General features: G+C 35.8%; 1 long non-coding RNA gene across 1 annotated transcript; it reads right to left on the bottom strand.

Moving 5' to 3' along the window:
* Positions 1-5,646: 5,646 nt before the first annotated feature.
* On the bottom strand, positions 5,647-8,604 carry LOC122665215. Its single transcript, XR_006333456.1, has 2 exons — positions 8,087-8,604; positions 5,647-5,679 (listed from the first exon to the last, which is right to left on the bottom strand). It is a non-coding gene; the product is annotated as an uncharacterized LOC122665215 (long non-coding RNA).
* Positions 8,605-8,960: the final 356 nt, after the last annotated feature.

The raw sequence follows: 8,960 nt of genomic DNA, 5'->3' as shown, positions 1-8,960 counted from the left end.
CTTTATCCATGGGTTCTAGCGCTTCAATGGAACTCTGGGAGCAATGCCAAAGGTATTTTGGACATTTTTCATATGTAGGAGAGATTATATGATAGCAGCAGTAGGTTCTCTTCATCTACTATGAATAAAAGGGAAAATTTGCCTTACATCTAGTAGATTAGAAAAAAAACAAAAAAAATTAAAACTAGTAGGTTTGACTTTGTTTTACACTTATTTTTTTTGTAAATCTAAAATAAATGAATCGTCGAGAAACTATAACTTATTAATAGAGCTTCTTTTTTTTTTTTTGGGGGGGGGGGGGTAGGATATTAATAGAGCTTTTATACATTGATCATGATCAAGATATGTTTTCTCCTTTAATTATGGGATTTTCTTATTGACACCCTTCAAGATGTTAAATAATTTGCAATCTTACTCGTTTTTTTTTTATCCTTCTAGTATGATATTCAATTATTTTTTTAATGAGGGTAATAGTGTCATTTTATAATATACTAAAAAAATTATGCATGATAATGACACTTTTTGATAATGACATAATGAAAGGTAATATGTTACTTTCAAATTATTTTTGAAAATCTTTTATACCTCTAAATACACTTATATAGGTATCATACAAACACTACCTTTATTTATTGAGAATAACTTCTTGTCATCAAAGTAACGAACCAACCAAAAAGTTGTAGCCTTCTTTTAATTGTCACTTGTCTTATTTCCAAAAGTTATATAATATTAGGGTAGAAAAGATTTTTTAAACTTAAAAGTAATTCAATATAATATTCATGTGAAATGACAAGATTTATCTTTATTAAAAAAATGTATTATATTAAAGGACAAAAAAATAAGTTTACAATCATGTTGTAACTAACTTTGGTTACAACAAGATTTTCCTTTATTTGTTTTTCCATCATTATTTAAGGGGAAGATTATCTGTCAGGGAGCGTGGTACTTGTGCCAACTCAAGAGCCAATGGGAAAGTGTGAAGAAGCATCAATAGGGATGGGATTTCCTTTTTCCATGTGTATCTAGAGTTTGGACACAGATGCTACACTCCTATGCTACACTCCTAAATAGAATCCAGTTTCCCATTATTTAAATAAAAGATTTCTTATTGTAGGAGATATTGACCATGTGGCAACTCCATCACTGCTTAAATTATGTGGGCATATAATTGTTGTCTTGTAACATCCAATCCAACTTGATTTCCCAAATGGAACCATAAAGTTTGAAAATCTAGAAAATACTAGTATGACAACTTTTGTGCAATCTTAATTGGACCCTTTCTTTAACCCCACAGTGAATAGAGAATCTCTTAATCCACGTGTTTTGGTGGTTGAATGGAACTCTTAGAATAGTGTGAATCACACGTCAAACTTCGTACAATAAAAACACAAAGAATAATAACACCCTAATGGTTAGATTCTCTTCACCCATGGTGAGAAAAAACTTTCACTATAGTGATACTGTCCCTCTCTCTCTCTCTTGCTTGGTGGGTTATGGGCAAGGGGTGCAATAAAGTCAAGACAACCAACTAGAGAAGCATTGAAATTAAGAATGAGGCTCCCACTTGCTTGGTCAATAACTCTAAGGCTCCTTGTGACCTTCCACGTTTCCTCACGTGTTATGTTTCTTTGGCTTCTCGATCTCATTCCATTAATCTCAATATCTCATTATCAAAATAAAAAAGATCTCATTCCATTAATCTTTTTTCTTGTGATTTTCCACGCTTCCTCGTTGCACATTTGCATTGAAGATGAGACCTGAGGCGGAATTGGGCTCCTCTTCTTGGAGGGCATCGTCCAATGAGACATCCAATGGTTGGTTGTGTCACATACATTCCAACGGTTGATTGAGTGTGCGAGAATTTGGATCATCTGTAGTGCACCATCCGACGACCCGTAGTTTTTGGGCACGCAGCCCAACACACAGATGGGGTGTTAGACTGCATGTCCAAGCATCGTAGACCGTTGGATGTGCACTACACTCCCTGTCGTGCTATAGAGGAGCCCAACACAAGTATGCGGCACAGTCTTGCTCAATGCCTCATTGGACGATGTCCTCCACGAAGAGGAGCAGAATCCTCAAATGCGAGCTACCCCATGTACGTTTTCAAAGCTTGTATTCAGAATTGGGACTTTTGCATCATAGATGAAGAAACTGATAAAAGGGAGGTGTGAAACTGAGAAGAAGCATATAAGTAGATGACTTCGTTTCAGGAATATTTAATGCATTTAATGAAGTGAAAAGAAAGATCTATATGAGACCTTTACGCTTTTAATGAGAGACGAAGGATTTGGTGGGCAAAGACTGTAAGAAACTAAAATGGCTTTCTAGTTTCAATTTTCAATACAAGTATGGGAGGAATAAAGTCTGAAACCTTAGGGGTTTAATTAATGAATAGACACATCACCAACGGTTCTTGGAACCTCAATGACCTTTGTTTCCCTTTGGGATTTCTGTGTGTTCATATTAATAATTAGAAGTGATCGATGTATCAAGTCACTTGCTAGCGATGTTGGATTGGGTGTGTCTGCGGATCTACATAATTATTATTGGAGAAAGAGAACGCTATCAAGGCGCATGCGGTGTCCTACCCCTGTGCCCGGATACAGGGACAGGTGAAATGATCATCACACCCTCGAGAAATTCCTCCTTTCCATGGGAGTGTTGTGGTCATTGCGCCCATCCTTGTGTCTGGACGTAGGAGCAGCGCACCGCACACACCCAAGCAGTTTTCTTTCTCTCTTATTATTGGGTCTGTATTTATAATGAAATCTGATTTTATTTAGTGGAAAATCTCTAATTCTTTCGAGTGAATGTAGAAATCCGTGTCTGAACACGTTAAATGCTAAGTTTCTTCCTCGTGGTTATACATTTGTTCCTAACAAACATCCCTTCAGCTCGTGAGGGTCAAAAAAAAAAGAGAAAATTTCCGATTCCAGTTCTAAAGAGCCACCCAACAATACATGACATGTGAATTCATTAATTGGGATAAATAGTCCCCAACTGTTGATGTTGAATTGTCTGTCTCTCTCTTTTTTCCAACTGAAAGAAAAAGCCATCTTTTTCTTCTTTAAAGTCTCTCTCTCTCTCTCTCTCTCTCCTTTCTTCCTGAGAGAGAAGGATTGTGGTAATTCTTAAAACCATCCATTTAATGAGGTCGAATTGGGGTTGAATTAGTAAAGGTTAACTGATAGAAAGTGACTGTAAATTTGCGTAAGAATGTAAACCATTGGTGTTGTTGATATTTCTAATTAATTTGTTTGAGAGAGCAAGCCCACCAAGACAAAGCTATCCCCATATGTTTGAACTTATGAATGGCAAGACCCAGTTGTCCCATTCATAAGCTTCTCTTGACCTCTTCAAGATTTCTCCAATTCCAAATGCTTTCAAGTTGGGTCCTAATTATTTCTAATTTCAGAAACAAAACTCGTATTTGTCTCTGTCTCTCTTCCTTCTTTCCATTGTTTCATACTTGGACTTCAAACATAAACAAAACCTAACGAGGAAATGAACTACATTGTTATGTCCATGCATTCTGTGAGACTATAGAATTTAATAAAAGACCAATTCAACTGTTGTGGAGAAGAAAAAAAAAACAAAAGAGGTTTACTTCATTGTCTCATAGTTCATATAAATTAATTTTGTCTACTAATTAACTTGGCAGAGTCCATATCTACAATGAATCCAATTAAGTGGGTCAAGCTTTGTGTTTGACCTTCCCCCTCTGAAGTGGTGGCAGGTTAATTGTAACCAACTCTAGTTACACAAATTACAACCTCCCCGCCCCTCTCATAGGTGGTTCATTTGGCCCGGTAGTTCCATAAGCCTGCTATGAAGTTACCCAAACCGAGGGTAGAGAAAAGAAGTTGTACAATTGTTGTATTAAATGCATTTACAAAGGAAAAGAAATATCAAAATACATCTTTTATGATTGACTTTGTTTTCGTCATTCACTAATGTTGAACCCAAGACCTTCCTGATGTTGCATCTAGTAAAATAAAAATGTGAGAAATTTTTCGTCCCACATTGATTTTAGAAGAGATATTGAAGAAAAATTTATACTATATAATAGGAACTACAAGAGTAGAGTTCAATGAAAGAAAGATTAATTGTACTTTCTTGTTTTCGGGAGGGGGGATTTGGGGTTTGTTTTCACATGCGCAAGTTGAGATAGGCAACTTCCTTTTTGCTAGCGACCGGACCTAGTTCCAAAAAATCTTTACCGACGTTGTATAAGGTTTTTCCAACACCGGGTATGTTGTTTAAAACATTGGACAAAGAATTCTTTTGTCAGGTTTGTCAAAAACTTAACCTAAGTGTGATGTTCTCTATTTGAAGTTTAGCGAATTTTTACTAACGTTGGATTAGTGTCATCTGATGCATTGTCAATGTTGGTGATTTTTTATTGTGCGTCGACCAGATGTACTAAGCGTTAGCAACGGCTCTTTTTCTTTGTCTTCTCACTCCAAAAGATCCATCTCTTTAGCTCTTTGGATGGATGTTGCTGTAGGGCGTCTTTCTTTTATAAATAGAGGATATTTTGGACACTTTATATATAAAAAAAATCTAATTGTCCTATTTCCTTTCTCCCACTCATAGATTCTCTAACTGTTTTGCCTCATGTTTTACTCTTTTGTTGAGCACAAATCGAATGTGTCCTAACATGACTCAATAAGTTAATGCAGCAACTACTTAATTGTCGATTCATGAAAACCCATATTGCATCGAGAGAGGGGGGAGGGGGGACTACGATCTTAAGGAGAGTGACTGGTGGCACAACTCAGGCTCATTTTCAATCTTATATTTTACAGCATATATATTTCTGCTACAAATTTGATCATTTACCCTCCAATGTACATGCATGCAACCCTAAATAGTCCCATGCATCCTTTTCATGGACCTCAAAATATTTAATGATTTATAATTTGCCACTTGGCCAATTCTGTTTATGCGAGAACTTAACATGTGAACTAAGGACCTTGGGATCTATCTATCCACAAAATTTCAACACAATCAGACCTTCCATGTGGCAAAACTAGGTGCCCACACAAATACCTTACTCCCCTGCATAAAGTAGAGAATTGCTGCCATACTTCCTTCAATAGCTTGGCAACCCACCCTCCCCTCCCCACTCTTTTCGGGCTGAAGTGGGTTTGTTGATTTCCTATTGATTAATTCTTAGTTATTAATCTCAGTATAAAAGAATGCTGCAGCCATCTAAATAGAAAAATAGAAGGGCCACTCCATAGGAGACCCAGGTCATGTAAATGTATATGATCATATACATAAGATTTATGAAATTTCCAAAAAATTTTGATCATACAACATTACATAGATTTGATGATTATCAAGACAAACAAAATGAACTGCAAGTGTGTTGGAATGTACATGCAAGAAAGAAACCTGAATAGACATAATATTAGAATTCTTACACTTGATCAGTACCACAGTACACCAAAATAAATATTATAATTAATGAATATTCCCTATAAATTTTCTAGTTTGAGTTTGTTAGTCAATAATCTAACAGTCAGATTTCAACCTTTATATTGACGTACTCCACCTACAGACATCATCTTCACTGTCAAGAGACATCGCAGTATTACAAACTTCAGGAACCTTGAGTTCAAGATTGTTTCCTTCTTCTTCTACTTTCTGGTCTGATTTTGCTACTTCTTCCTGAGAGCACGGGTGATTCCAACATTCAGCAAGAAATAGAAACCGGATAAAAGATAAGGAAATCATCGAAGTTACAAAATGACAAAATATTAACAGAACAAGAGGCAGTTATAATTATGTGGCCATAATTGAACTTATCCTTCAGGTTCCTCTGTCACATGCTTGAAGCACAAGCAAGGAATCCTGACCACATTAAGGAATGAACTAGTCCTAGGAGATCTGCATCTAAGCCTAACACCAAAAGGTGAGCTTAAGCTTCTTGTTTGAGTTTAAAAATTACTGCAAGCGTACAGGTCAATTGTAGCTACGGGTCGAATACGAGGTGATATACGTCACTCTATTTAACTAACTTAAAAGTAATGTAAAGTGAACCAAATTAAAGTGTTAAATTAAACTAATTAAACTAATGAAAATTAATGCATCCTAACTCATAAGCATCTAACAAAATTAAGAAATTAAATTGGCGTCCTAACACATGAGCATCTAACCTATCAAATTAAAGCGAATTGAAAGGAATAAAATTGTAGTCACACATAATAACCACATAAAAAGGAATATGGGGATAAAAGTGCATCCACAAACCACAACCATATAAAAAAAATAAAAGAAATAGAGGGAGAAGAAGAAGAAGAAGATAGAGAGAGATAGAGGAGAGGTAGAATACGATTAAGGGTTTAGAGAATGAGATACCTTGATGTACTTGAACCGGATTGAACTTGTTTGCATGAATACTTGAATAATCTTACCATGGTTTCCTTTTCTAAATCTTCAAGTCTTGTCATCAACATAGGAACTTAGACTAGGAAGTTTTAAATTAAAACTATTACAACCATTAAACTAGACTTATGAAATCAAAACTAAGAACTTGAAATCAAAACTAAGAACTTGAAAGAACTAATCTTATGAAATCAAAATTAAAAACTAGAAATCAAAATTAAAAACTAGAAAACCAAAAATCACAAATTAGAAGGAAAAGAAGAGAAGAAATTTCACTAATTAATAACTTAAAAACTGAACTAGAACTAACCTGTTACAACCCAAAGGGCAAGGGGTATTTATAGGGAGAAGGGAGAAGAGAGAATAAGGAAGTGGTAGGAGAAATATTCCCTAAGAAAACAGAATATTATCTTCTCCTTCCTCCTTTACATTGCCTTGAATCCCAAGAAAAAAGAAAAAAAAATAGAAAGAGGAGAAAAGAGAGAAAATTATCACCTGTTTGGCGTTGTTCTGGGGGAAAGAATCCTAGATATGATAAATCTAGATACATAAACCTTCTATTTATTAAAAAATAACTTTCTAATTCTAACTTGTGCTTCCTTTTCTTTATAGGTGTCTTCTCCAAGCACTGAGATCAAGGCATCTTTGACTTTTCAACCTTCAATAGATGAGAGAATATTTTTCAAATTAAATCTATCCATAGTCAAATCCCACAAGTGCCCTTGGAAAATTGGAGGAGAGAGAGAGAGTAAGGGTGATGACTAGGATTCCACTCACAATTAATGAAATGTCAAATCTGTCCTTCAAAAAATGTGGAGGATTGGATGCTTATATAGGCCTCACTGTTGTGTTCCTTACAAAAAATCATCCAAAATAGACCCAAATTTCGTCCAATTTGGAGTTCGGGAGCCCAAGATATCTCGAGTTGAAGTTGGATTGCTCCAGAGCCTTCCAAATAGAATCTTTCGGCTGACAGAAAGATAACTTCTAATAATTATGCTAAGGCCACTAGAATCCAAACTTTCGCTTTACTTTGTCCCCGATTGACTATCAATAATTACAAATAAACCCTTATCCACGGAAACGGCCGTAACTTCTTTGTTTCAATTCAGAATCAAGTGTCGTTTGAACCGTTGCGAAGCTGACTCGACAGGCTACGCAATCATACTATTAACACCTCAAAAATATGCTAAGAGGCCCACTGTAATCATATTCAAATTTGATTGATTGATGTTATTCTTTCAGTGCTCAATCCAAACTCGATTTTCTCGACTCCTGGGCGCTTCCGGTTATTCTTAGCATCTTTTTGCTCTATTTTCCCAAGAATTCACCTAAAATCTGAAAAACACAAGAAAGCACCGAAATAACTCTGTCCAATGTGATAAAATGTATGCTTTATGGCCTAAGATTTCACACATAAATGTGCTCATCACTTCTCCACAATCCCTTTAGTGGACTCTTCCCTACATACTTTCCAATTGTTCAAAAGAAATGTGAATCTGTCGAGATGGTTAAGAGCATGAAATTGAATGGCATTTCAACAAGATATCCATGCCATTAATAGTCTCAGAGAACAGATGATGTGCCCGAGTAGTGGAACTCCATTATATGATGATGAGCATGACCAATAATTGCTATCCCATTAATGCTTAACAGAAAAAATAAAAATAAACTAAAGGTTAATACATACATTTTCTTCATGAGTTACCTCTTCCTCATCTGTCATAGCAACTGAAGCCATGTCTCCATCAGAATTCTTCTCTGCCTGAGCAGCAGCTTGTAATCGTTGAATCACTATTTCAAAATGGGAATGATCTGCAAGAGATATGGACTCGATATATCATGGTTTACAAATATATTAATTCACCATAACGTAGCCAAAGTAAGACCTCCAATGGAAATTAGGAGTCTTCTTGGACTTGATGATTCATCTAGGAACACAACAGTCGAAGCATTTTTCCCTTTCAATATTTCTATTGGGGCTTCTTCCCTCATTATCGAGCATTATGATGTGAGTCTAACCTATATACTTGCACAGAGAGGCATTTTACCTAATGTTCACATCTTTGGCAACATAAGTAGAGAATGCATTAAAAGTTTTACCCAGTTTGATATATTTTGGTGACTAAATCATGCTATACCTAATTCACTTAGATGTAGTAATGGAAGGATCTTATAACAAGAATTAGTAAGAAGTTTGATGAAATCACGGGTTCCCAAAACCCGCCTTAGGTCGCTATGCGCCCACCTTGAATAATAGAAACTCAAATAATATATGGTGTTAGAGGCAGTTTCATAATTTCACAGCATAATGAGAAACCCTATTCAGTAAGCAATAGGAGCTGGGGCTAAATAGTAGTTAACCCTTAAAGAGAAGAGAAGGATCAATCAGGAATTTAGTGAGGCCCAGGGATATATAAGATAGGAATACTTTTAAAAAAGACAATGGCAGTTCGGTCAATCAAGGAAAAGAGGTCTTAATTGTAATTATTAAAGGAAGGTTGTCTTCAACCTCCTGACAGAATGGAGATGGGGAAGAGTAGACCTGGTTCTATGGTAGAGAA

Source organism: Telopea speciosissima, chromosome 6, assembly GCF_018873765.1.
Source record: "Telopea speciosissima isolate NSW1024214 ecotype Mountain lineage chromosome 6, Tspe_v1, whole genome shotgun sequence".
NCBI lineage: Eukaryota > Viridiplantae > Streptophyta > Magnoliopsida > Proteales > Proteaceae > Telopea > Telopea speciosissima.
Note: the sequence above shows the minus strand (reverse complement) of the source record. Positions and strands in the feature narration are given on the sequence as shown.